The sequence below is a fragment of the Ixodes scapularis genome, unplaced genomic scaffold (assembly GCF_016920785.2).
Source record: "Ixodes scapularis isolate PalLabHiFi unplaced genomic scaffold, ASM1692078v2 PGA_scaffold5__190_contigs__length_132052651, whole genome shotgun sequence".
Taxonomy (NCBI): domain Eukaryota; kingdom Metazoa; phylum Arthropoda; class Arachnida; order Ixodida; family Ixodidae; genus Ixodes; species Ixodes scapularis.
In genome coordinates this window covers 54,170,202-54,197,417 of record NW_024609880.1, presented here as the reverse complement: position 1 = coordinate 54,197,417, position 27,216 = coordinate 54,170,202, and the positions used below count along the sequence as shown (strand labels likewise).

Here is a 27,216-nt window from a genome sequence, read left to right as displayed (position 1 = left end):
CTGCGATGTCTGGAGGTACAGACTTGCCATGATTAATAATATTTCGTGAAGTGCCGGGAAGTTAGTGTGTCGTGTTCGAGTTTGAGAACTCTCGCTTGTGTTACACTTTTTTGTTTTGGACTGACTATTATAAAAAGCGCTATTGAAGTTATTAAGCAGTACCATGTTCTGATGGCGTGCATAATATCTAAGGTGAAGATAGGGCTTCATTCGTCAATTTGAATCTCGCGATAACACTTCCCCTCGCCAGATTCGCTTTGGCCGCGGTTTTGGCCCGATGAGCTCATTTTTGCGAAACACATTCTAGGCGTAAAGGCTACATAATATATATCATCGTAAAAATGGTAGAGTGATGCCAAAAAGAACAACGAATATTCAGAATGTAATCATTTGGGCAAGCGAGGGAAATTTTGGCAGAAATGGGAAAATTTCAAGCGTTCGCTAGGGAAGTTCTGACTTTCCGTGTTGGCAGCCCTGCAACCACTCCACCCTCTCTCTTTCCCTATCTGTCTTATTAATGCACATAAATAAAATATATCCAATAAGAGGTGTTTTGGAAGCACATCGCCTCCAGAACGACGCTTGCTGGCACGTGGTATACGTGCTCGTGCTCTATAATACGTGCATGTACACATCGCGACACTGTTAGCGCGAACACGACACCGGCGCATTTTCGCATTTTACTTCAAAATAGTATTAGCGAGCACGAAATTTCATTGCTTACATTATAGAACTAAATGAGCTCTTTCCGTAGCAATAGTAACTTGGATGACATTCCTTGGTTTTTAAAGAGAAAAACTGGAAAAACCGGCGATTGCTTGTTCGCGCTAACAGTGTGGCGCTCTGTACATTGTATTATTTTTGTTCATGATCTTTCGAGACATAAACAAAAATAATACATGTACATATGTGACGAGACAAACAGTGAGAGGAATTATGGAGCACAACGAAGACGTGCCAGCAAGCGTCATCCGCGGTATACGAGGTGGATGCGTCACACATTCGATAACATCGAACACGGACTTTTATCAGTTCGGGACGTAGAAGTTTCTTCGCGGCACCTACGGCAAATTTATTGCGCGTCGTCCTAATGTTTTTTTGTTTTTTTTTGCCTTGTTTGCGTTTGTGGATGGGCGGGATCGGGTTTTTGCGCGCACTTTTCTTTTGCTTTGCCGACTGTGGTGAAATGTCCGCTCGCCGGTGTAACCGATTGGAAGGGTTCTTTCGACGCTTGGAGCTGTCTTTCTTTCTCTCTTACTCTCTCTATCCTCTAGTGTGTTCCTGCGTTTTGGTTTGCGTCTAAACCGCGTGAAAAAAGTATACGTGGGCGGGGTATATCGGTTTACCCCGTTATGCGCCATTCCGACTCTACTGAAACTTGGGTGTTGCCGTTGATAGAGTATAGTCGCGAAATGGGTTTGTTGCTCCGCAGGGACACAAAACGTCCCGAGCCACCGAACACGCCGAAAACCATTTCCATTGAAAGTCGGACGTCATCTATTAAACTCTCGCTCTTTCGTTTTCGTGCCTGGTCGGCGTGTTTCGTTGTTTTCGGTTGCGGGAGGGGGAAAAAGGGGTGGGAGTGGAATGATGCCAAGTTTGCGGTTCTTTGCTTCGAACGTCGCTTCATTTCGCCAGATGAATGGGGAAAACCTTCCGTGGTTGTTCGGTCCTTCCAGGAATGGCCATTGATTATCGATGGGTTTCTGTTTTTGGTGCTTTCTTTGATCAACTTCGCGTTTGGTGGCCGTTGCTTGCACGCCGATCGTCTATGTGACGCTCGCATGCTACGATCGGTTTCCTGTCGACATCGATCCGCGCGTGCCTTTGTATGACACACAATAGACTACTTTGAGAAAGAAAGAAAAAAAATGAGAGAAAACAGATGGCGCCGCAGACGTCGTTTGGAATCGCAACCTAGACCGCTTTTGCGTAGGCACTACGGGCGTCTCAGAATGGTGAATTAATAAACCTCGTTACAACCATACTTGGGTAGTAATTCAATTGCAATAAGTGAATTACTGTAGTTTAATTACTTTCGGCTAAAAGGAATTGTAATGTAATTACTTTACAGCGTCAGTAATTGCAACATTTCAGGCACAATTACAATTACTTTTGCGAGACTTCGCGGCGCCGACGGAACCTCTCTGAAAGCCTCAGCGCTCGCACAAGCAGCCAAGCGCTCGGTGACACGCTCACCCAAACTGTCAAGTTCAATCATTAATTTAACGAAAATTAACGAAAGGGAAGTACAATACTTCATAGTTATACAACGATACTTAAGCCTCCTCAAACATTGTGGCAAGGAATGAACAAATGCGTTGCATTCTAAATCACCGGTTTAAATTTATATTGCCAAGTCGGGTCGCTCTCAGAAACAGGTAATTGTAAAGTACTTTTAAGGAGTAATTTCTATTATAATGAATTACTTTTCTCGTACTAGTTACTGTAATTATAGTTCAACTACTTTGAAGCAGAGTAATTTAACTGTAATTAAACTGCATTTTGAAAATAATTTACCCATGTATGGCTACAACATAAGCCGCCTTTGGCTTCCCTGTAGTTCTTTTGGCCTTTCTTTCTTTTTTTAAATTGCGGCAGTAGGTTAGTTTTGTACACATTGAGGACTGTTGGAATAGTTATTAGCTGTGTCTAGACCTTTTCGTGTTTACTTACCGTAAAATTCCGATACAGCCCACCTAACATCAAGAGCAAATCTGGTGAAAATATGGAGTGGGCGAACTTTTGGTGTACAATCAAGAAAAGAAAAAAAAATTCTTCCAAGCTTGTTAAGTTGGCGAGGGGTTACGAAGCAAAAATGACAGTACTTCCTATTCAGCAACGTTTGCTTATATCCCGCCAAAGCTATATTTAGCCGCATTTACGCCCATCATTGATCCCAACACTACTATTACTAGGGGTGGGCTATCTTTCGGTGTTTAAGAACATATGGGTAACCAAGCCAAAAAATAGGGGTGGGCTATTTTTCGGGGGTGAGGCACCCCATGGTATTCTACGGTAGGTTGCCCCCAGGACAGTTAATTTCACTGTGCACTTGACCTTCACGATATCGGCCGCTTAACTTTCTGCATACCCTCTGATCTCGTCAACATTTTTAGGGGGTTGATGAGCGAGTTTAGGCAGAACCCTTTTAATTTTTAGCTAAGATATATACGCGGAATTGTTTTTAACTATTAGAGGAGATACCTAGCGGTCATCCCGTTGAACTAACGATCCACCCGCATATTGTCAACGCAGGTAGTCAATGGAAAGTGGTTGGTCAACTTTTTTCTTTCTTCTTGGTACGGTATGATCGCTGTGGCGACGACGAGGACAGCAACATCAATAGTATTAATAGGCCAATTAACTACAGCGTTTCCGACGGGAATGTCAATTTGTACTGTGAAAGAAACAATCTAATTGACCTACCCAACTTGCTCCACAGAAATGAAAGAACTCGGCTCGTTTGTTAGGGCTGAATAATCGGTCTTTCGACACAGCATGTCTGCATCGAAAACAAGGACACTGTTTCAGGTAGTGCAAACAGCCCGTTGCGCACAAAGCCGAAGGTACACAAAGCCGAGCTCGGCGAGAACGCAGCGGATGAAGAGAAGTGCAGGTAGTAGGCGATGAACCGTGGATGTGTTGACATGCCAGCATGCTGGGTCGTTCACGACCCGCGCGAAACTCTTTGTTTGTGTCTTCTCGACGTTAACGTTCAATTACTACGGCTATTGTTCTTCCAAGTTTACGCATTGTTCCCCGACAGGTGGGGACTTTCCTTCCGTTGTCTCTATAGTGTGTATACGCGCTCCGTAGTGGGTCTCCTGACGTTTGCCGCGGTCTCGTCGCTTTGCGTTTGGTTCTCCATAAAGTTCAGACGAAACGTAAATTAGCTTTTTTTTTTTTTTTTTTTTTTTTTTTTTTTTTTTTTTTTCGGTTCTTCCGAACAATCCTTGTTTCGCAAATTTTGGAAGGCCGGGTTAGATTGCAGCTACCGCTTCGCCACCCTTGTCGGAGCGAAGCATGGGTGGCGCAGGTGCGCTGCGCTCTTTGGCCACGAGGTGCAGGACCGCTGGCGCAGTAAAGGTGCGCTCCGGTAGAAAACCTCAACCTAGAAACGTGTCCGAATTGAGCGAACAATTTACGGCGATTCGCAACGCCGTAAATTGTTGGACATGCCTTCTCTATTTTTAAAATAGGTTAATTTAGTGATTCTCGATTATCCCCAGCAAGTTTCTAATTGAATCCAGAACTGTAAATTTACCTATTAAAACGTTATTTACTCGACAGTAATGAATACATTAGTTATACAGAACGTTATTGTATTTGTCAAATGGACCCTTTGGCAAAGACCAATACGAAAAAAAAAAAAAAAAAAAAAAAAGTACGCGTTTGTTTTAGTGCGATACGTGCTTTTTGCATAAACGATTTGACACGCGTCTCGAGGCAACACCCCGTATATTCCGTTCAGCGCCAAGCTAAGAAGGCGATGGAACTTACTTGTACGCTGAACGACACCCGCTTTTTATCGTATGACCACGCTCTCCGCGCGTGCCTATGCTCGGAGAGCGTGATCACGTGGCGCAGCACTGACGGCTGCTTGGTCCAATAGAGCGGGAGTGTAATGGTTCATCGAAACACGCTTCGTGAAAAACACGTCCCCCCCCCCCTCCCCCCTCCCGGCCTGCGCCCCCGCTCCCGCCTAATAACCTAACAAAATGCAAAAAAAAAAAAAAAGGCTTGTTGCGAAAAGAGCGCAGAGACGAAACTTGGCAAGCTGGGTCGATGAAACGAACGCTGGAGCCTCTCGGTGAAACGATCGGGCGTTGATACGACCCGTCGATGCATTGTCCCTCGACGAACTGATATATAGGAGGTATTCACTGGACGCCATATATGTGGATGCTCTTTAAAGCGCATGCTCAGAGCGAGGTCACATTAATAGGCTGCTAAGACCAGCAATCTTGAGGGTGTGGAATGCACGCCGAAAAAGGACTAGGGAGTATTCACTGGCGGCCATAGCTGTCTGCGCGACTGCTGAGCGCGTGCTGACGGCGAGCTTCCACAGTTCTTTTTCGGCGTGCATTCCACACCATCAAGATTGCCGGTCTTAGCAGCCTATTAATGTGAGCTCGCTCTGAGCATGCGCTTTAAAGAGCACCCACAAATATGGCGTCCAGTGTATACTCCCTATTGACGACGTGCGCGACCGAAAGCGTCGCTGTGGTCGGCCTTCCACGATTGGTCCAAAAGCTGACTATGACGTCGGAAAGGGTATACCATCGACGGAAATAAGAGGAATGAAAGAACTTTAATTTCGACGATGTTGGCAGTGTTGCTTTGAGAGCGCAATGATTTCAGGCTTCCACCATGCTATTTACAAACACCATCGAACTTGTTGTTCGCAAGGTAATGACGTCACAAGGGGGAACCATAGGAGGGCGCCACCAAAACTTCTCGCCGCTAATAGCCACCGCAATCGAGGACGTATAGTTTCCATCGTCCTGTCAGCTTATTGATTTCACGATCACAAGAAGCGCAACGCCGTTCTGCAGCACGTGCTTGCCGCATCGGTATACCCCGCGAACACGTGCGCATACACTCTCGCAGAAGTGTAAAAGGAGCCGACACCGAAGTTAAAACCAAAACGTGTGCAGCTGCGCACTCCCATGGACACGACGTCCCGTCTAAGCGCGGCTATCACCTGTACGCCGGCGCGGCTCACGCTCGATGCCATTCATACTTTCTTTTTTTTTTTTTTTTTTTCCGACGACGCCTGTTTTTTTAAGAATCGTTTTCTTTTGTCTCCAGCAGGTTCTTGGAACAGGCGGAGGCCGGGTAGGAGACTTGGGTGAGTAGCCGTGTTTTCGATCTGTACGCGTCTAAAAGAAAAGCTAAGAAATTATGGACTGCCCGAGGTAAAAACCGCTCGATGTGTTTGCTTTTATACGAGTACTCGCAACTTTCAGCGGGGGGGGGGGGGGGGGGGCGCACTGCGGTTTGAGAATCGCGCTTCCTAGTTCTTGAATCACCGACCTCACTATAAGGGACGCTTGTACATTGCTCTTTCCCGCCACAAAATTCGAGGTAAGATGATAGTATCGCTCGTATTTAACAAAATTAGAATTACGAGTCACAGGCCGAACTTCGTATACTGTTGTTCTAGGCCAGTCGTACGTTTTAATAGGTGTCAGCGCGCCCCCTATAGGTCGCGAATGCTGCTATTAGTGCGTCAATGCACGAGGCGTGGTGTCCCGCGTGGCCCCTCGAAGGAACATAAATGTCGCCACGTCACTGATAATATATTTGTTGTTTGTTTCTCGAGTGAAGCGGTTAACCAAGAAATGCGATGCGGGACTTTTATCGAGGGCTTCAAAGGGTACTGAGCTCTCGAAGGACATTCTTTAGGTGCCTGTGTAGGCCAGCCATGTTTATGTGTGGGTTTAACGGCTCTTTACGCCGCCAGACTGAGTTTTAGTTAAGAGCTATTCCGAAACATGCTATTTTGAAACGTCGACCTCTAAGATAGAAGCTGTCTCGGAATCGCTCATTTGTGTCTCGCGCCGTAAATGCGCTGAAACGTCTTTTTTTTAGAGCGCAGCTCTTAGGGGCCCGTTTCCGGCTTGAGCGGCGTCGCCGTCGGCGTCGGCGTCGCCGTCGGCGTAACCGCGCGGTGCATCATGGGAAATGTCCCATAATGCACCGCGCGAGCCCCCCACCGGGGTCACGTGACCCCCCGAAGTCACGTGACTCCCCTGAAATCACGTGACCCCCTCCTCGAGGTCACGTGACCCCCCGAGGTCACGTGACCCCCGCCGATGTCGCGTGACCCCCCGATGACGTCATCGTCACTGATGACGTCACCGGCATCCACATCGTCATCGTCATCATCACTGATGACGTCATCGGCATCCACATCGGCATCGTCATCATCACTGATGTCGTCATCGGCATCCACATCGTCATCATCACTGATGACGTCACCGGTATCCACATCGTCATCGTCATCATCACTGATGACGTCACCGGAATCCGCATAGTCATCGTCATCATCACTGATGACGTCACCGGCATCCACATCGTCATCGTCATCATCACTGATGACGTCACCGGCATCCACATCGTCATCGTCATCATCACTGATGACGTCACCGGCATCCACATCGTCATCATCACTGATGACGTCACCGGCATCCATATTGTCATCGTCATCATCACTGATGACGTCATCGGCATCCACATCGTCATCGTCATCATCACTGATGACGTCACCGGCATCCACATCGTCATCATCACTGATGACGTCACCAGCATCCACATCGTCATCGTCATCATCACTGATGACGTCACCGGCATCCACATCGTCATCATCACTGATGACGTCACCGGCATCCGCATCGTCATCGTCATCATCACTGATGACGTTACCGACATCCGCATCGTCATCGTCATCATCACTGATGACGTCATCAGTGACGTCACTGATGTCGTCACCGGCATCGGCATCGTCATCATCACTGATGACGTCATCAGCGACGTCACTGATGACGTCACCGACAATCGCATCGTCATCATCACTGGTGAAGTCATCAGTGACGTCACTAATGACGTCATCGGTACCCGCATCGTCATCGTCACTGATGACGTCATCAGTGACGTCAGTGATGACATCATCGGCATTGGGGGTCACGTGACCCCCCTCTGGTTAGTTTAACCCCCCCCCCCAGTGCCCTTCCCTCCTCCTCCTCAAGAGCTGCGCTCCAATTCGGCGTTACAGGGAGTTGTAAGCGGCTTTCATTTTTTTTTAATCTTATTTTGTAGCATATTTGCGGGTGTGACGGACATATATTGTATTATTATAGTATGATAGTATTTTTTAAGTGACACAATTAGCTGCGCTAGCAGTGACTCAGTTCAAACGAAACTTAGGGAAACGCCTTCCGTTTGGTTTCATCATCTGTCGCTCTCTTGCAATTTTTCTGTGCTCTGTTTTTTTGTGTGCATGGCTTCAGAGGCACCGATTCTTAAAGCAAAAACGAGAAAAAGATGCCTCGGTTGCTTGCCCCCATATCATTCTAGAATATATATATATGTATATATATATATATATTTTTTTCTCGTTTGTCCCATGGAAATGATGTGGCCGAGAAGTTTGAGAGTTGCCTCCAAGAATTCCGATAACCCGCCATAAAATGTGCGTCAAGAAGGCGATTCGTAAACGACGTAAACGACGCGAGTCGGGCGAAGTACGAAAGCAGTTCATTCAGAGCTCCATCTTCCTTTTTGTTTTTTAATGTTTCGTACCACCTGCTTTGCCAAGAACTTTTATAAAGAAATGGGCTGCGTGACTCTATAAGAGACTTCTTTTTCTCCCCCCCCCCCCCCCCCCTAAAAGGACGAATATGTAAAAATGTTCGCATAAACTTTCCTGTCTGACTATAGAAACGGTGAATGCTGGCAGGGTTGACTACACTTTTACGACAACTGCCGCTATTGGTGACGCTTCCCGCTACACTTGGCGGGGAATCACAACGTACCGGGACACCGATGTCAAACTGTCACGTTACATCACGTTACGTCATGTGAGGTTACCATTACTTAGCTAAACTTCGCGGCGAATCGCCGCTCAAATTAGCTACCGTGTCAATCCATACTCCGTTCGCCCCTACGAGCTACGAGCGAACTTGGATCAGTCGTACCGTCGATCCTTCGTCACGTGGTCATGCTCTCGCCCACATCCTCGCTTGGAGGGCTGGGTCACGTGATGAAAGGGAGACGGCTGATTGGTTCGCGGCGAGAGCGTAGCTGCCACCGTAGTCTCAGCTCACGTGTGTAACCGGGATACAGCCCGCCTAAATCTTGCGGGGAAGTTGTAATGAAACATAGTACGCGAGGAGACGCCAACTGACACTGTGACGTAACAGCGTCGCGTGACGCTCTGATTCCCCGCTAAATGTAGCCGGGAAAATATTGAAGACTCGCTGTATGGGACTCGAGTTTTTGTTTAATATCTCGTACGCTCATATCCTCGAGGAAATCGATGAATCAATCGATCACTCCTTTAGTCGTGACGCATTTCGGTAAGAAAGCCGACTTGTGTGTTCGCTGATCCGTATCGGAGCCCTTCTGATCCATGCAACGTCGATTCCGATTGAAGTTATTACCCGTCAAATCGATCGTGATCTGCATGGGCAGCGAAGTAAAAAAAATAAATAATCGTCTTCCGCATGATGCATGCGGCTGAGCTCATGTGAACCGATGCCGCTGCACCTGTGTTACCCGCACAGGTGCTGTTCTTGCATTTTGTTTTCTCCTTACCTCTTCATTTCTTTTTGTACACGTAGGCAACGGCTCTGACGAGCCTCGAGTCTCGCGACATTGCAAGCAACAAGGAAATATCACGCACATCGGTTACGTGTCTGCCACACCTGCCTCTTCCCTTCCGCGATGTGTGTTTTTTTTTTTTTTAGGCTAGGGGTGTGCGAAATAGCGGTTCGAATAGTGCTACGTCATCCGTAGCTTCCGCAGTGCTAGGGAAGCCCACGACGACATACCGCTCCCTGCGCAGTGTTGAAGCTATCCGCGATCTAATGAGAGCGTCGGAGCGAGGCACGTGAGAACACTCTACGGTCGAGGCGACGGAGGCTTTGTAAATGCTACAGCGACAGCGCCGTCCGTGACAGAAAGTAGTCCTATCGGCTTATTTTTCTTTGAGGAAGAAAGCCTCGACAGTTCGCCAAGTTATCGTGGAACGAAGTATAGCGCCTGTCCGGTATTACTTGCCTGTCCTTCTCCCATTTACGCTATTTGATTTGTGCCGAAAAAAACATATTCCGGTCAATTTTATTCGGAGCCCTAACCGAAAAGAAGAAAGCAGTTAAAGAAGCACGGTGAGTTCACGTCACTCACAGCTGGCGTCATATCACCATTCCAGTGCATTGTTCAGCCTAGTTGACGGTGAGAGTGTCAGTTAACGCGAAGCTGCAAATATTGGCCTTTCGCCGGTCACTGGTGTGCCACCTGTGAGTGACAGTGAATCGTCCGGGCGGGCGGACCGTCTGCATTCCATCATCGCGAACTTGGATTTTCTTTTATCCATTTTGTTTGTACTATTTCGGGCTGCGTTTTGATTTTCGATTATGTTTTTTTTTTTTTTTTTTTTTTTTTTCCAGAACCAACGAGAAACGCCTTTGAGTGTGATTGTAGCTTGTTTATTCTTTTCGAGTGATTCGCGTCGACGAAAACACGTATTTTATATTTATATTTTATTTTTCTTCGAGGGTACTACCCTGTAATCGGAATTGGCCATGGTCAGATACCGCGAATTCTGGGAGCACCCAGAAAATGCAGGGCGTAGCCAACCTTCGCTTTCTTTTTTTCTTGCTAAACGAGATGATTCGAGCACTGTATGAGCTGCACACGGATAGGATGGGTAAGGCATTGGCCACACCCACATTTGTGAGGTTTTCGGGAACTACAGAGCTAGGGCCGGGCGGAGCGGTATGTGTGGTCGGTGGTGTCGTTCACTCCTCGGGTACTTCGACGGCGGAGATGTAACGTTTTGGTTTCATTTGGTCGCATGGTCCCAAATACAAGCAGTATGCTTCCTTTGTTGGCCAGCTCTTTATTTTGTAGGACTTGATTTGAAATAAAAATTTAATTGAAATTGAAAATTGAAATTGACGCCGCGGAGTGGCAGAGCCGATAACCACGCCTTGGCCCGTACAGAGTTGCCCATTACGTCACGAATGCGGCTGATATCCCAAGAAGCTTTGCGCTCTTCCGTGGCTGCTTTTGAAGCCCTCGCCGAAATGGGACATTTAGAACGAAAAAAAAATATATTAATCCGTTTATACGTACAATTGGTTATAACTTATATCTTACCTAGTTCTTATTTGGGTATTCAATATTTATTTCAGCGTCCCGTTAAGGCGGATACGGCATTAGGGAGATCATTCCGATGCATCCGATAGCGCTGTCCGATATGTAGTGGCGTAAAAACAAAAGAGAAGGGGGTAGGGGGGCGTGAGAAAGGAGGGGGGTAATCACGCCCCCCCCCCCCCCCCCCCTTTCCCCCCATCTTTCGAACACTTCCTCCGACATCCCTGCCGATCGTTATCGGCTATCATTAGGGAGTTTTAGGGAACCGTTGTTGTACATCCGATAATGTATACGATGGGCCGTCAGGTACGAGCTGCGCATGCGCGAGTCTTCTGCGGTAGCGCATGCGCGGTGCGTACCGGAGAACCCATCGTACCGTATCGTATGTGCGAAAACGGTTCCCTAAAACTCCCTATTATCGTGGGTATCGAAACGATCTACGATATATCAATGAGATATTTGACTGTTCGTGGTAATGTAACACGTCTGCCGTTTGACCCCAGACGCCTACACTCTTATAGTCACTGACAGGGTGAGAACGGCAGCGCGTCTCTTCTAAGCTTCCCGTCTCCAGAACGCGGTCGTTCCCTTCCTCCTTGTATTTGACTGCGTGCTCGGAGCGATAACGCCGAAGCATTATCGAAGGTATAGGAGCTCTCGCACTGGGGAGACGGGGCAGCTGAATGACCTGCCTGCCTCTCTCATTCTATCGGTGACTACGACGATGTTGGTTTGGAAGCTACAGCAGCTGCACACTGCATGCCCCGAAGCGCACGCCGGACGGACTTCTACAGCCGACCCGTGCCTAAAAGACCGCGTTGCTCCAGGGAGGTATATATTCGGTACAAGAAGTACCGGCACACATAGTGATCACGTCGTGAACATTGCGCGCCCGCCAACTCGGTAATCGCCTTACCCGCGTTGTCTCGGAAGAGGCTGCCATTAACATGGGCACTACGTGATATCTTCTTGCCTTGTCTGATGTTTGCCGCCGTCACCTCCCCCTCCCCGGAGTGAGTACTTTACACGGCGCAAAAGACGTGCCGTGTACCCTCAAGTGCGAAGAGTTTTTTTTATATTCTTATTTGATGATTTTTTTTTGTTTCATTTTGTGAGCCGCTCAGCCGTCGTATGTATTTGACTTCTTCCGTTTTGTTTTAGTTTTGTCCTCGAAGGCGGTCTGAATACTTACGTATACGCGAAAGGTCACCTTCTTGCGATAGCTCTGCGCTTCATCCTTGGGTCCGCGGTATCGATTATTTTTGAGGGATTTCTTTTTCTACCGTCGCTCCTCCTTACGTTTCTTTTTTTTCATATTTGTTTGTCTTTTGATTGCATTTCCTATATATAGGTTGCTCTTTATCTGAACTTTGTTTCTGTATAGGGAAGTTTTCAAGTTTCTGTGTGTATCTGGAATCGGAGGCCTTTTTCCATACAGCATCCGCTCACTGCGTCTTCGTCTCTGGTCTTCTTTTGTTTCTTCGCTGCGCTTAGTATGTGCTGAAGGCGGGAATCGGTGGGAGCGAGCAAGTGTGTGTATATGTGTGTGTGTGTGGGGGGGGGGGGGGGGGGTGGGCTCTGCTGCTAACGTTACTCGAATACGAAGGGACAATGCTGCGGTCCGAGTTTATCCGTTTATTTATATTTCCTTCCTTCCACGAAAGTTCACAGCAGCTGTGAACACAATCAGAAAGTGACAAAAAATTCGATAAAAGGGGGTCCGAATTTTAGATTTGGCGAAAGCGTTTTCGTGTAAGAATCCAAGTTTGGGATCTTTTTTTTTTTTTTTATTTTGCTTGCCGTTCCGTGCAGTTACGTCGGAATCTTCTTTAACTTTTTTTTTTCATCCTTCCCGACATTTTGTTTTTGTTTTGTTTTTGAGTTTTAGGGTTTGCGATACTTATTCGGTGCGGTGCGCGCGCGCTTTATCGGATCACCTTTCAATTGGTGTTCCTGGAAAACGAATTTTTCTAAGCAGCTTCTTGGAAGTGTTCGCGCCTTGTCTCCTTCATTGATCTTTATTTATCGAGGAACAAAGGTTGTCCGCCCCTGCTCCTTTCTTTGTTTTCTTTATTTTCTCAGAATGGGTGCGTTGTGTGTAGGTTTGTTCCTTCTCCCCGTTGTGGCTTTGTTCGACGGGATCCTTTGGGACATGCGCGAAGGAGGCTGTTTCTTTTCCGCCTTTATCACCAACTTTACTTTTTTTAACTAGATTTATTGACAGCAAACTTGGGAGAGATGTCAAGTTGCCTGCACCACTGCTATCATTGTTCGCTAGATGTTTATTTATCTACGTCAATAACTCGATTATTTCATTAGAGTGAGATGAATCCATCCAACAAAACTCGTTGTTTATTTATTTTTTTTAAAAATTACATACTTATGGGATTTAGCGAACGGCTACCAGCAAAGAAACCTAATTCACGGTGGCAAAAACGCTATTGTCAGGCAAAGCCATTCCGACGGGAACGGGATTCCAAAAGGGGTAAACGAAACGCGTCAAGGTTGGTTCACACATTCGCGTTTGAGTGCGATCGCTTACGACAAGGAGAATACACTGGCACCATCTATGGGCTAGCCGTGTAGCGCTTCCGGTCTGCATACATAGTACGCCTCATTCTCTCACCGAATGCTCGAAATACTTCTGACAATACTATAACCGACCACGTCTCGCAGGTAGCGCGTATATTTGACTCACCACCTTTGCGCATTTGTAGCTATTGCAGAGACGAGGTGCGTGCTAGTATTGATCCACGGAAAATCTCTATTTGAGGCACGGTGGGGAGCTTCTGCCGAGGGTGCGGACGTCAACGTTGACACTGTTACCAGGCTGCCTTCTCTGTCGATCCAAGAACGTTGTACTTGCCCTTCATTTAGTGCTAAGAAACTGGTAGCGTGTTGTGCCGTTGACGGATGTCGAGAAAATTGGACCCGCGCGCTGTGCTCTGACGCGCGAGTTTCGGTTGTACGGCGTCTTTCCCGGGGAATGTCGTCGGACGAACCGGAAATGGCTGCCGAAGGAAGGACTGTGGCGTGGGCGACCAGGCTTGGAAGGATGTCCGAGTTGGGCAGGGAGACGCTTCCTTCCGCTGGTTTGACCGTAAGTAACGCGCTGAAAGCGAGGAACAAGCACACACACAAACACAGATGCACTTAAGCAAACACACCCGGAAGCACGCGTACACAAACACACACGCATACACATACAGACACAGCCACGCACATATACTCAGATACACACGCATACGCACACCCACACAAACACCCAGAACAGACGACGAGGGAAAGCAACAAATTAGGGATGCTACAGGACGAAGGGAATCTCAACACATTCGCATCTCGGGGGCTTCCTTCATCCCAGGAGAAGACGGTGGGGCTTCCCACCATGTTTATTTATTTATTTATTTATTTATTTCTGTTTGCACTTACCGCATTTCGTTCTCATTCGTTTTCGTCGTTCTCTTTGTAGTCCGTTTTACGATTGACCTCGACGGACGCTACGAGCCATCCCCGCCAACCCGCCGCTGCGAATAGGTCACGTGACTGTGCACTCCGCGCACTTCTTTTGCGCGCCTTCTGAAGATCGCGTGATACTCGTACAGCATTGGATTGGCCTCAGTGACTCGTAGCGGCCTCTAGCGTCCATCGCAAGGCGTGCACTCTCACCCAGGTCTTCCTCCAGTCTTTTTTTTTACTTCTTTTCCCACCTTTCTTCTACCTCGCGATGTGCTCCGAGAGTAAGGTATCTCAATTGTCCATTTCTCTCTCCGGTTGTTGTTGTTGAGGGGTTGTTTGTGGAGTGTGTTTTTTGCCTCGCCTCGAGTAACGTTGTTTGGTCGTCTTCGGAGAACCTGTTTTTCCCTCGGTGCGCGCGAGCCTGGAGTGTGGCCGGTGGTCGTTGGCCCCTCTGCATATAGAGAGGGCCGATAAGCCGAGCGTCGTTTGCGCCCGCACCGTTCGCTTCCCTGGACGAATGGGCCGAGAGAAAGGAGAGAGTGTTTCGGGTCCAGTGTGCTCAGGTTGTAATCCCTCGAATTAACGCACGCGTGTGGCTAACGGCGGACTGCGTTTGTACGACGAAAGATGCAGGGTCGGTCTGTGAGTGCTAATGGCGCAAGAAGTATGGTTGGTGTCTGATGTAATAGGACGTATTGATTCCGAAACGGCACACGAGGGAGTTAGTTTTCTTTTGCACGCTCACGGTATGTATCACCTACCCGCTCCGCGGTTGTGCACCTGATGCGTTGGGAAGAAATAGTTAGGTCATCGTATGTCCAGCATAAACAGTTTCGAAATCACGGTTTTGCACCGTTGTCGGTGGCTTCGTGATCGAGACAAGCTTCCTGACGAATGCCGGACTCCGGCCGAAACGTCGAAGAATAAACCGTTCGTTGTTGCTGTTTTCACCGAGGATTTTCTTTTCCTTTCAGTTATAATGAATAATGAAATGTGAAGACAGTCTTGTTCTTTTAAGGCGAAGAGACTAGCGTTTGTGCACCTCTATCGGAGTTCTAAAACGCGGGAATACGTCTCGATCAGCAAATGTCAAAACACGAGCAGAGTTGTAGTCGCTCGGGTGTCAAGACAAGCTTTCTCCAAATCCACTAAACACAAATGACTAAAAAAAAAATGTCAATGTAGTTCCGAGTATTTCGGGACATCGATGTGCACTGCAAAAAAAATATTGCGTTTACCCATTTAATGCAGCAAGTGATGAGAAGCAAGCACACGATAGAATACACTAGGGTGCCTTCATGCTCGCTTCGCTTAGTGTGGAGACATCGGGCCATTTTGTTTAAGGCACCCCAGAATACACCTCTTCCTGCATATTAATAGACAGTTTTAGTGGATCGTAGGCAAGGACTGCGTTGCTAGCGGGAGCTCGTGCCGTCACTTAAGCATGGGTTGAGCACGCGCCGGGGGGGCCGAAATCCTTAGCTTACGCTCTACTAAAACTTGCTATACTCTATCTCAGGAGTTGTGTTCAGCAAAGGCAAAGGCGCGTCCACATGTCTGTTAGCTTTCCTTTCCCTGCGCGACTGCTCGTGAAAAGAAAGCAAATCTGAAAGGCACGCGGTCGCGCCAACGCGCCTTGCACAACGTGTGCAAACCCAGGATGTTTTGGAAATTTTGAGCATTACCGATCGTTTTACCAAACCAACAGCTTGGTTTATTTGATACACATTTTACAAACATCGAGTACCACCTGCAATTGTGCACATGCGCACGGCGGAATATGCGACTGCTGCTATTTACGCGCCTCGTGCATTTAACTACCCATCAAATACACTCATCTCCGTCGAAAGCAGTTGAAACTTTCCCGACCGATCCGGTGGAGCCATTGTCTTCGACGCCAAAGATTTTATTTTCCCGTCGGGACGGTGAAAAGCTTCTTCCCTTTGGCGACACTGTTCGTACGATCCATAGCGCAGCAAGATGGCATGGCGTTGCCGCCAAAAATGTAATAAAAAAAAAAAAATACGGCCGAATTTTAAGCAACAGAGCCACCGCCACACCTCGCACGAAAATGTCGCCAGTTCAGAGCAGAGGACCGAATCGCGCGGGATCATGGGAAGGTAACGGCCACGTGTCGCGCTCAATCCAATTGCAGGGAGGGGAAAGAAGTTTTTTTTAGAGAAAAATTGCATGGAAGAGGAGGAATTCGTCTTTCACCTTTCAGAGAATGGTTTGCGCTGCCTTTCAGCTCATGTTTACAAAGAAACCGGAGCGCCCCTTAGAGGACGCCACCGGCGCCGCGCATGCGCGAAGGAGTGTGGGCAAAAAGCTCGCCGTCGCCCATAAACAAACCATTGAAATGCGATGTTGTCGGCGTCGGTGTGAGTCCCCCTGCCCTTTTTCGCGCTCGAATTGTTGATTCTTGGTCCTCCTAACAATGTCCGACCACTTGAGCGACCTCAGCGAAATTACCGAGGCTCGTTACACCGCAAAACTTCGCGTGAATAATGTGACAAGCGGCGCTTCACTCCGCGTGGACGCCGCAGAATGGACGCTAAAGCCTGATTTGCATGATGAGATTTCGCTCGCAATTTTCAGTCGCGATGTCTCTCGGGCTGCAAAAGCGTGGACCGCAGCTGAGATGGTCGACGTTGATGCTGAAAATCGCAAGCAGAATCGGACCGAGTGAATCAGGCATAACAAGTCGGTGATGGCCACTGATAACAATGATCAACATCTCTTTGAATCTACTGTTTCCATCGAGCCTGCTCACCAACCTTCAAACTTAAGTCTTTTGGGGCCTGCACTTCCTTCTTATCGCAAGTACCGGGTCAACATTTGGCCTACGGGCCGGGGTCGTCTAAAGGAGCAGATGACAAGCAGAAACGTTTGAAAGAGTAGACGGCAGTTCAAACGATCAGGCGGCCGTTTGAACTTGAAGACGCACTGAACGTAGTCCGCAGGTGGTCCGTACAACTTGACGGTTTTCCGGCGTTCATGTTGGAACAAAACAAATAAATGTGTTGACCAGAAGTATCCAAAGTGCTTCCCGCCCAAGCAATCGTAGTCCGATGGCGTCTGGCTTTCCCTTTTCACGGCACATATCCACGTTCTCAAATGAACCGACCCCATGCAAACTCAAAACTGATCTCCCAACCTTTCTGGACTCTTTTTATACAGTCCCAGTCGCGGCTTTTGACGAGAAGGCAGGTTTTTGACCGGTTCCTTTCAAAACAACGCAGGAATACACGTCTCACATGGGAACTTCCGCCCACAGCAACAGACCGGAAGTGCGCCCGACGCGCCACCACCGCGCCGTGACGTAACAGAGATGAGTTCGTGCATAGGGACTTTAGCCGTAACACAGTAAACGCGTAAGTGCGTGCAGGGAGGCGCTCTTTCCCGCGCTTCAGAACAAAAAGGGGGTAAAATAGGCGTTCGGAACAAAATCGTCGGATGTCACAACCCCATACCCTATCTCACAAATGTCTGCAGTAAAGGCAAAGGCACAGGCGCGTGTGCCCATCTCAGCAGAATGCTTTCGTTTGTGCCAAACTCGTGCCTAGGAGGCACTTTTGAAGGCCACGCGCTCGTGCCCATACCTTTGTCTGCGCTGCAGATGTTTGTAAAATGGAGTGCATGAAGGCACCCTATCCGAGGATCGCTGCTAGTCAGAGTACGTTTGAAGAAAGAGTAAGTAGACAGGCAAGCTGGTTGATGTTACACATATTTGAAAAAATCGGAGACGACGGAAGAAGATGGGGACAAACACAAGACGTTTTGTGTTTGTCCCCTCTTCGTCCGTCGTCTCCGTTTTTTTTTTTTTTTTTTCTTCAAATATGTGTTACAGTACGCGTGCCTAGGTTTTCCCTCGTTGCAAGTTGTCCACTGAGGTTTGCAAAACCTCATCTTCTACGCAGAATTATACCGAAGCAGAACATTATACTAAAAATCAAAAGCATCGAAAGAAAAAAAAAAGAAAAAAGAAACGACTTGCAGAAGTGCGGTAGTTGACGTAAATACTGCGAGCTCATGTACATGTTTCTATGCGCTGCATATAGACCCTTTCCGCTTACTCTCGCCGCCGACCGCCAAGGAGACATATCCGATATGGGCGACGAAAAAATATCAAAACGTTTCAACCTGCAAACAGTAAAAAAATAGAGGGGAGGCAAAACGTGAATGTGTGACGGTTACGTTTATGTCCTAAATGCCTTCTATTGGCGTGGCGACGGCATAACAATGTTTTCGCCCATACTCGAAGTGACGACAAATCAAGATGGCGGCACCTTTGCGAAAAATGTCTATACACGGTTTGCATTGACGTCACATTAGGGGCCATTGTGTCGTAGTTGAGGCTGAGCGCGTAACTTCTGCGGCGTTTGTTTTTTTGTTGGTATAAACGACTAAGAATGGCCTTCAGCATTGTGCAATAACGCCACATGCAAGCGTTGCATTCCGCGTTTTACAAAAGGACTGGCAGATTGTTGTATGCGCATGCAGCTGCCCCTGAGCCGAGCTTCGCGTCTCTCAGTGGGTGCGCGGTTTCACGGCGGCCATCGGCCCGTCTTCTGACGTCCGATATTCTCCGGAGCTCGCGGGGTGCTTTGTGTGTACGTGGCTCGCGTAACTGCTGTCGTGCGCTCGCGCCGAAAAGACCGGTCGAAATTACGAGCCGCTGGGACGCTAAGCCTCCCGGAATGAGTTCGGTCGGGAAGGGCCGCCCAATGGGGGCCGCTGACAACGACACTTTTTGTAATTGTCATACGCTTCGAAAAAACGTAAAAACACAGTCCTAAAAAAAAAAAAAAAACAGGGAACAATTTTTTGAGCGTGTCAAAGAGACCTTCAAAAATCTTCGTCCTTTCCCCCTAGCCGGGCTCTTCATTTTATTTTTTTGCGATGGCGTAGAAGGCATTTTTCAGATGTTTTAAAATGTGTTTGAAAGACTAAAATGGCGAATTCTGCTGGTCGTTTTGGAGCACGCCTTGATCGATTTTTTTGGAGCGCATCTATTTCACCGGGCGATCGGGATGGAGACAGACGTGTTCCACTCGTCGTTTTCGATCAGCTCCCACTCCAGATCTCGATCCGGATCCGAGAAAAGTCGCTCCGCCAATTTCGGCGGATTCGGCGGTGTTCGAGCCCATGGCCGGCCAGGCCTCGGCACGCACACGTGACTTCCTTTCTCGCCGGGTATCTCGCCTCGAAAGAATGCGTAATGGCCGCTGGCCAAGTGCCGCCCGCATTATACTACTGCTGCTTGATGGCAGTTCGTCGCCAAGATGCTCTAGCAGCTCCTCCCTGAGCAGCAGAGACTCGAGTAGGATTGCTTTTTTTGTCCCGCATCAATTCGACTGCCTTCTCGGGCCTCCTCTGAAGAGGCCAAAAATCGAGACGCACTTGGACACCCTTCAGGAGTGGATGCACATCTCTTATCGATGCGCGTCTTTCTCATCGTGATTAGCTTCGCTCGTGCGTTGTACATGTGTTGCTAGCGCCGCGAGTGCGAAAACATGTGTTTCGAGATCTGGTATCGCGGGAAGGAGATTCCCGGTATGTGAATGTCGGGAAGGCATCTCTGCCGATCCCTGAGGAGTGTTCATGTTCCACTGGGGATCCGGAGGCGGAGCGACTCTGTTCGGATCCCGTGCGCCATCTCGGATCTGTTCTACTGATCTCGGCGCTATCCAAAACGACCAATGAAACTCGCCAAAAAAAATTAAAAAAAAAAAAAAAAAAAAAACAATGCTGGAGAAAAAGTTATAACTGAAAATTGACGCGTTATCGTGGCCAGGCCCGCGGCTACGCGCGCAATCGTGGCAATCACGGCAGTCGTGGGCAGGCCCGCGATTGGCGTGATCGATGAGAGATAAAGGACACTTGCGTTTTGAAGTCCTCCAAAATGGCAAGGTGTGCACCATTTCGCCCTCTACGTCCTTGATTGGGACGGGAGTTTAAAATTTGGCTTTTCGACATATTTTCCACTGCAAATATGGCGATTTCGCGTTTAAAAAGTTTACAGAACGGTGCCTAGGGACAAGTTCCAGTCGTGTGCAACGATAGAAAGAAACAAACAATATGGGTGTAGGGGTTGTCCGCGTCCCTTCAGTGCAGGTAGCCTTGTGGCGCCTAAGGGGATCCATTCGGCGTAGAGAGCCTTTTCTTTGCAAACGCCACCAGGCGGTGCTCTAGTCTGACATCCCAGCGAACTTCCGGTCCATAAAAAGAATGAACAAGGCCTACCTTTACACTGCTGCTTGAAATATGAAGGAAAACTGTAACCACCGATTCTCCAGGTGAACGCCAGAAAAGAACCAAGAAACGCTGGACCTAGCTGTCCAAATGCTCCGAATCCTCCAAGACGTTAAATCGTACAGTCGAAGGCCCTCGCTAAATCTTCAATTTCCTTTTGTCCGTGTAGTATGCATGCTTTCTAGCACTGGTGCCAAAGCAATCTCGACCATCTTGCAAAGTCTACGCAGGTGTCCGCCATTGAATTGCAAACGCCTTCCATGGTTTTGAGTTGCAACCTCTCTCAAATTCAGGCACTCTACACAACGGTCTTGACCTCCGACGCCACCCGCGCCCTTGACGACGCACCGTCGTAGAGAGCCCATAGTGAAGAGACGGAGCAACCTAAACCTAGGAGAACGTTTCCAACGTAATGGCAAGACGCCGCCTGCGCAGATTGGGAGCGAGTACGCATGCGCTGTCGCGTTTGGCGAGGAGGAAAGCGGGCGGAAAGGCGGAGGTGCTTGCAGACGACCAACGCTTTTGTTACCCCCTCGCAGCTCGTGTTGCAAACGTGGCCCGGGCCATGAGCCACGTAACCTCGAGCGAGCAGTTGGAAACACTCTGAAGTCTAGGCTGTCTACACCTGCTGCCCCCCAAGCCGCTCTTTCATGTACGACACGGTCCCAGCGGCTCTTCGCGCCCCGTGTTTGTCGTCTTATTTTTCTTTCCTCCTTCGGTTTCTATCTGCCGCGTCGAACCTCGCTGCTGACAATTAGCCCCGGCGCTAACGAGGCTGTAGCCCCCGCGTTCATTAGGCCGTGTGTGTGCTGTGGGCGATTGCGTCCCCGTGTATACTGCAACTGCCGGTACAGATCGAGGCCCTTTGGCCTGTCTCCTTTATATATATATATATATATATATACCGGGTGTTTTTGCGGAGACTTTAAAAAATCCTAAACATTAGGGCGTTTAAAAAAAAAAGAAACTGTCTTCGGGAACAAACTACCAGCCACGGCGCACGTCAGGAATTGCCGAAAACATACTAATTAGATAGCTAATTAATTAAAATTTGTTAATTAACTTTTAATTAGTGGAAATAGACATATGGTTCCAATTAAAAAGGTGCCGAGCGTTATCGAAAACCACAAAATCACTCATTTTCAGAAAACCTTTGAGCGCGTGAGAAGCGTAGTATTGTACTAAAGTTACCACCCGTGGAGCAGGTACAAAGCTGGGGCTAGATAAGAGGCGGAAAAATCGCACAGGCGCCTTCCCGCAACCGCTAGTCTTGCATCTGCTCCACGAGTGGTGACTTTAGTGCGCTACTACGCTTCTCGCGCGCTAAAGTCTTTCTGAAAATTACTGATTTAGTCGTTATCGATAACGCTCGGCCACTTTCTAATTGGAACCATATGTCTACTTCCACTAATTAAAAAGTTAATTAACACATTTTAATTAATTAGCTGGCTAATTAGTATGTTTTTGGCGATTCCTGACGTTCGCCTTGGCTAATAGTTTGTTCCCGAAGACAAGTTTTCTTTTTTTCAAACGCCATAATGTTTAGAATTTTTGAGTCTTCGCGAAAACACCCGATATATATATATATATATATATATATATATCCTGTTTCTTCTTTTTTTTTGGTGCGTTAGATTATGAGATTTACTGGGAAATATTGTTTCTTTATTTGGGTCGTTATCTTTCCGTTTACGCGTTTACGCCGGATTTTACTAGCTGACGCGACTTCGTTCATGTTGGTCGTTATGTTCTAAAATTTTTTACACGAAATTGCGAGATGTAAACCGCTCGTGATATTCGAAATAGGCGTGGCCGCTCTCAATTTTAACTAGAAAACAAAAAAAACAAAAAAAGAGGGGGAGGGGAAGGGGGCAGTGAGAGAGAGAGGGAGAGGGGGAAGAGAAAGAAAGAGGAAAACGAAATCAGTGAATGCAATGCTTACGAAAAACCGCAAGCTATGGGTTTCAGTGGATCCAGTTTTATACTTAAAATTCGCCCCCGAGATGTATTTGGGGTCACGAGTAACGAAATATACGCATTAAAAAAAAAAAAAAAAAAAAAAAAAAAAAAAACTAAGACCCGTTTTGAAAAAAAAAAGAAAAAAAAAAAAAGAAAAAAACGAGTTAGAGGTGAATTTTGGCGTATTTTTATCCCGTGATTCTGAAATCAGGTTCGTTTCCCAGATGTACCTAAACGAGAGAAAACGCGATAAACCTCTGACCTGTCTTGACGTCATGGTAGGATCTTTGGGCCGCACAGCGCGTGCCGCTCGTATGGGATTGCGCGTGCAATTGCAAGCTTGCCTGGTAGAGAGGTTTTTCGTTTCCTTCGTTCTCACGAATGGCGAACGTTTCGTGAACACCTTCCAGCGGCGTGGAGACATGGAAACGATGTTTAAACGCATGCTATAGAAATGACGACATTCAAGATGACTGCGCCCTCGTGGAAAATCTGTATATTCTCCCGCACTACTATCAGTCCTGGCGTCTCTTTCTGACCTTTCTGAAAATAGCGGCAGTGCGCGTGCATAGCTTTGATAGGCGCTGAAGATGCGCGAGAGGGGAGATTCTTTAAAACTCTTTATATGACTTCACGTTCCGGGAAGGAGGGGCTTCAGCGGTAGAGGTACTTTGAAAAATTAATTTCTGTAACCTCCGTGCACCAAATTGAAAAAAATAATCTCGATAATCGTGATTCTGGAGTCCAAATGAAGGCGGTTCGGTGTTTTTACTCAAGTACAGAACAGCAAAAAAAAAAAAAAAGAAAGAAAAAATCGACGATTTTTGGCCGGCAGCGGTGGCTCCGCGCGCGGTGCCAGGAGAGTGGTTGTTGTGCCACGCGCAAAGCGAACGTGCGGCCGCGGTGAAGTTGGTCGTTTCCTCGACGCATATTCGCTCCATTGAGTTCAGCCTTTAGAGCTGTGCGAATGAATAACGGTTCGGATCGAATAACGCCGCGTGGTCGCTATCTTTAGCACTGTTCATCAGCCGGTGTCTTTGAATTTACCTTCCACGGTGAAAGTTACGGATTGCGCGGTGCTATTCAACCAATATTCGCGCACCTCAAATACTCATCCGTGTTGTTGCCAAAGTGTTCCGGCCCTGCTTCCGCCGTTTACAATAGAAAAACAAAAGCGTTTTTAGTTTTTATTTTGGAAAAAACTTTTGGTGGGGGGTGGGGTAATAAAAATAGCTTGGTGGCTACCGGTGTGACATATTTTACGAAGGAATGATGACTAAGCGGAGGGAGAATTTGACTTTAATTAGCGAAAAGGCTGAGCATGACAGCATTCATTGCGGATCACAAACACAGCAGGTGGGTCGCAATATGTTGTAACTGCTATTTCGTACAAGTTGTTGAACTCCCGGTAATCGCCGACAAATAAATGAACAAATAAAACCTGCCACATTCGAACTTTTTTTTTTGTTTTGTAGCATTAGTATACACTTTTACAACGCCTATCATCCAGGCTAAAAATGCCGAGTCGAGTCATCGATTTCATGGAAAAGAGCTAGTGTAATGTACTGCCCATGTTTAGAACGCGTTCCACAGTCCACCCAGTAAGCAAAGACAGTAGGCGCCAAATACAATCATTGGATTTGTCTCAATCCCAATAATTGCTATGCACTCCGAAACCCATTATCGGGCTAATTTGTAGACCATACCATGCAGGAATCGCCTCCTGCGCCTTGCCATTTTTGTTTGTGGAACGTGTACTGAGCAGGAGCGGTAGCTTTTTCTCCCGTGGAATACCAGGCCCCGGGCGTGTAGTACGTCCGCATGCAGCCCAGTGATTCGGCATTTCCCGCCTAAATCGTAAGCGCTAAAAAAAGAAAAAAAAAAAACACGTACAAGTTGTATTGGCGGGGAATAGCGTAATAATGAGCTCGTGTCGCAGAAAAGCGGGCGTCGGTGGCGTGCGCTAAAATCCAGGATTGGTCGGTAGGGTCATGACGTGAGGGCCACATGACCTCGCGCGGGAATTTCAAACACCCACAACGCTCACGTTGTGGATCGTTTAAAATCCCGCTCGTTCCCAAGCGTGCAGTGAAAGGTATTAAAAACCATGACATTGATATGTAATGCGAATGAAAGGTCTCAAACGTCTCAAATGATTTCACTTTATAAAGCAATTCATTTGCCTTTAAGTAAAATGTCACGACTTTTCGGCCCATTACCTTTCGTGTGCACTTTTTTTTTTTTTTTTTTTTTTTTGTCCCTCTTTATTACAACGTACGCCTGGCAGGCTCGGGAACGAGCGGGAGTTTATATGTTTCGCTATCGCGTTCCACTCTTAAAGGCGAAGCTTAAGCGCCCTCCTAGTTTTTTCGGGCTTTGACCCATCGAGTGCGTTCAATATTATCCACGAATGTATATATACGTTTTATTTTATTTGCAGGAAACGCGCAGCGTAACATGATTGAAACATCGCAACAAAGGATGACACGATGATTGAAGCCGTTACAGAATGTTCACACCCAATGTACAATGCGGTATGGCCGTTTTCAGAGACCGTTCCCCTCTTTCGCTACGCGCTGTCCGCCACGATCACGCCTCTACCTCGATCTCGCGTCGCTAGCCTCGTCGGCAGCGTTCCGCATCTCGTATCTGGTTTCGGAGAGTTTTGAGGGACGGCGATCTATGAAAACTCACCAACGAGATTTCATTTTTACGGTTTTGACGATATTAAGTCTAAGCTGGTTAGAAAAGAGAAAGCGGCGGTTTCATCGATTAAGTATCCTCAGTCGGTGCTTCTTAGTAAAAACCGACCGGTTCGCGGCGTGCAGATATCGATGTATAGTGCAAACACCCCGGATGGGTTCTGACCTCTGTGTTTTCGCGCGTTCTATCGAGCATCCCCCGAGGCACCGCGGGGACCCAAAAGGACTGACCCGTCGCGCGCACATAGACATCCGTGCATGTCGTCGTCATCGGTGTCTCTGCCTTCGTTCGGACAGTAATTGTCGCCTCGGGCGGCCCTGGCCGGTCGATTGTGACAGCGTGAGGCCGACCTTCCCTTTTCATCGCCGCCTCCCACGGAGACAGCGCGGGTACGCGGTACATGTCGCCTGGTTCTGCACCGCGCTGTGTAGTCCTATAACAGACTCCGTTCACATACATATGGTGCCTGGAACACCATCCCCGACTGGTGTGTTTAGCGTCCTATCCCTCCCATGTACCGTCAAAAAGTGGTCCCGACGTGACAACAAATGACGTCACAGAGACTGGCCTGTCAGGTTGTCGGATGTCGCGATCCTGGCGGTTGGGGGAAGAAGTGTGGGCAAAAAGCCGGAGGGAACGCGAGTGTCGCTGTCGTCGCGGCGTCCCAGCTCCCGGCTGCCGAAGCTTCCGTGGACTGCCAAGCTGGAGAGCGGCCTGCAGTGGACCGGGCGTCTGCCACATCGGCCAGCGCTGCTGTGACGCCGCCAGGGGCGCGGCCGGCGACAACGTGACACTTTTGTGACGTCATGGGGCTGAAATCGAGGGATCTCTTTATAGAACTGGTTCGACGAGCGCGTAGATCCCACCGTACTGCGAACTTGGCGTTGAACGGAGTATAAATAGGGATGCCGCGAACCTGACGAGGCTCGAAGTTAAAAGTTTGGACAGAAGTTTCGACTATTGTGATGCCTGTGGACTAGATTCAAAAATGACTCGGTGCCTCCTGGCCTGAGAACGGGTGCAAAAGTTTGACGTACTAACTGACTAAATTGTTAAAACTTTGTTTTCTTTTAAGCTCCTAAATTTAAAACGAAATAATATATAAATACACCCCCCCCCCCCCAAAAAAAAAAAAAAAAAAAAAAAAAAAAAATCGAAGGTTGAAGGCTCGTCGAACCGGTCGAAGCTTCGAACTTTCCAACCTTCGAAGGTTCGCCCTGTTTGCCGAACCTTCGGTATACCTCGAGGTACGATAATCATTCGCAACTTGCCAAGGTCTCCAAGGCGTCAGAACCGTGTATCGACCACCGGCTGGGAAGCGGCGATCGTTCCTGCATCAGGGTTCATCATGATGGGGATAGGCGGAGAAAAGTTCCGGTTCCCATTTATTTTTAATATAGATATTTGTAGTATCGCTGTGTTTCAGCGACTACAAGTCGTTGGGCGCATCCGTCGATAATCGGTGAAAAATGCTCTTAGTGATGGTGGCTGCGACCAAAATCGATGGGAGTCAACGCTGTTGCGAGCTTCATTGACCAAGTGGGGCGTCGTCTTGGCACGCGCCATCGGAACACGGGTATTGTAACAGTCGCCCTTTACTTGTACTCAGTGACTACTGTTGCTCAAGAAGCGAGCTTACGAGACAATTGATACGAGGTAACAACGTTGGCTTGGGGTCGATGGCTAAGGGCAATAGGTGCCTGACACCACCCCTTCAACTACTGCCAAAACCCAAACCGGAGCGAGTTCGAACGAGAGTTCGCGATATCTGTAATGCAAACACTAGAAACCCCCGTACAAGTTCTATAAATTCGCACGAAATATTGTTATTCCCGTTTCCTTCGTAAATAAACACTTTCATACTTTCATTTTTCTAGTGAAATATCGCTGTACAGCGAATCGAATATGATGTGGTGCTGATTATATATTTCTGGTACCCGAAAACATCCCCGGTCTCTA

The 27,216-nt window shown here is 47.8% G+C and overlaps 1 protein-coding gene across 1 annotated transcript in view; it reads left to right on the top strand.

Moving 5' to 3' along the window:
- The first annotated feature begins 5,814 nt into the window (after positions 1 to 5,814).
- Positions 5,815 to 27,216, top strand: part of LOC8051883 (polypeptide N-acetylgalactosaminyltransferase 5) — a 182,547-nt gene continuing 161,145 nt past the window's right edge. The window contains exon 1 of the mRNA XM_040206047.3: positions 5,815 to 5,854. The gene's annotated coding sequence lies outside the window, so the exon portion shown is untranslated. The remainder of the gene's footprint in view (positions 5,855 to 27,216) is intronic.